The sequence below is a fragment of the Crassostrea angulata genome, chromosome 6 (genome assembly GCF_025612915.1).
Source record: "Crassostrea angulata isolate pt1a10 chromosome 6, ASM2561291v2, whole genome shotgun sequence".
Lineage (NCBI taxonomy): Eukaryota > Metazoa > Mollusca > Bivalvia > Ostreida > Ostreidae > Magallana > Magallana angulata.
The window spans coordinates 36358094-36360235 of record NC_069116.1 but is presented as its reverse complement, the minus strand read 5'-3'; positions in this window follow the sequence as shown (position 1 = coordinate 36360235).

Genomic DNA, 2142 nt, shown 5'->3' with positions numbered 1-2142 from the left:
ATCTTGAAGTTTAGTCTGGGAGGCTAGAGTAACAGTACTCTAAAACTATTGAGTTTTGAAAATTGTTCATTTCCTTCTTGAAAACCTTCCGCCACAAAATATAGACCCTTACTAATCTCTGTAAATATATAATTTTCTTTTTACAATTTTATTAAATATGGTTTATTTGGGATTGTTGAATAATATGTTTTACGGTGTTACCGTTCTGGCGAGTGCAGCAAGAATTACACATACCTTGCATCATTGTCAACCTAGTGTTATTTAAGTATCAACGAACGTCAAAGAATTTTTGAGAGAGTATTGCTCTACAATAAGTATGCCAAAGGTACTAATTTTAATGGTTATGATACATACAGCGCAACCCCTTTCCCCTCTTTAGTGAGAGAGAGAGAGAGAGAGAGAGAGAGAGAGAGAGAGAGAGAGAGAGAGAGAGATACCGGTCCCTGTTTGTAGGTGTGTAATTTCCCACCTTTAAATTTAATGGTTTGACTATATATGCACTATCTACATAAAAAAATTTAATTGTTTATTTTAACTCTTTATTCCGTTTTATTTAGTTCAAAATGTCCTATAGTTTATTTCGTCCCTACTCACAACGTTATACTTACCTGCCTACTCAGTACTGTATACATGGATGCACAATTAGCTTAAAAATTGAGTGAAGTATGGCTCTTGCTAGTATTTATTTATATAATATCTATATCAAAAACAATAAAAAACAAATCATATGTCAATGAGGCAGGTATCGCAGACTATACTGAAATAGCCAGTACACTCATTACAGATGTTTGATCCACCTCTACATTTATCGCGGGAAATATAGTGCGAGTGCACTGTGACGTCATCCATGACTTTGTTCGTCTTTGTTTACGTTTCTCGACTCAATACGGAGGTATGGAAGCATGTAACAAATCTTTTGAGTCTCGCCAAAGCATATGCGGTACTCAAAACGTGTCTTCAAACTTTAAGTCACCGTAAATTACGAGTTAAAAGTCGGCCATTTTTGGCATAGCACCACGGGTGAAAACATTAGAGAGCATTATGGGACGTAGACAAAAAATTTTGTTTGATGAACTGTAGGTTTAGCTCGTTCTTTTTCCCGCGCACACTGGTTCTTAGAGCTCGCTTCGCTAGCCGGCGCTGCGCGCCGGCGAGCTGCGCTCGCTATAAATATACAAATAGAATTAATATATGATGCAAAATTTTAGATAAGAGGTGACATAAAATAGTTACCCCAAAAGAGAGGAGCGAACCTATTTAAGTCCAAATTAAATTCCCAAGTGATGATAGAGGTGTAAATTACGCCATCTTGGGATTTTCTCGCATTGCTAATGTCCCAAATGTCATTGGTGCTGTTCTTTACAAAACAAAAATTAGATTATCGGGAATAAAATTTTGTCAATTGTCATGTACAAATTTTGATTGCCAATAATCTGAATTTTTGTAATGGACAGTGCGATAGACGGTACTCATATTTTTGTAAAAGCTCCGAATAATGACAAACATCTGAATTTTTTTATTCAATTAACTTTATGGCAGTTTGTGATGCCAGTTTAAAATTTATCAACTTGGTTACTTGGAGACAATGCGTACCCTCTAAAATCATTTATTAACACTTGTACTGAATCCAAGCAACTCCCATGAACTGGCCTATAACGAGGCCCATGCTAGGACGAGGAAGTGTCGGTGTCCTAAAGATGAGTTTTAGGCGCACTGATCATGGTAATTGCTTTCAAAGCTTTAATTTCTAAAATATGATATGAATAACTTAATACATATTATTATATAGGAAATTGTGTTGCTAGATTTAATTGTAAATATAAAACCTCATTTTTTTCTTGTCATTATAAAATCCCGCCCTCGTAATATAGTTTCAAAGTATAAAACTTTGAACGATCATGTGTAATGGCGGCGGGGAATGTTATCCGGACCCCATTTCCCCTGGAAAATTCAAACTTGTTTTATGTTCATGGTTTCTTTAACAAAAATTTGCCATGTACCCCCCCCCCCCCCCCGAAAAGCAAAATTTTCACGCGGATCCTCCTCGAAACATTTTCTGGATCCACTCTTGTCTCTGTTGAGTAAATAGACAAGTGCATAATTCGAAATCTCAAAATATTAACAAAGCGAAAACAAACTCTG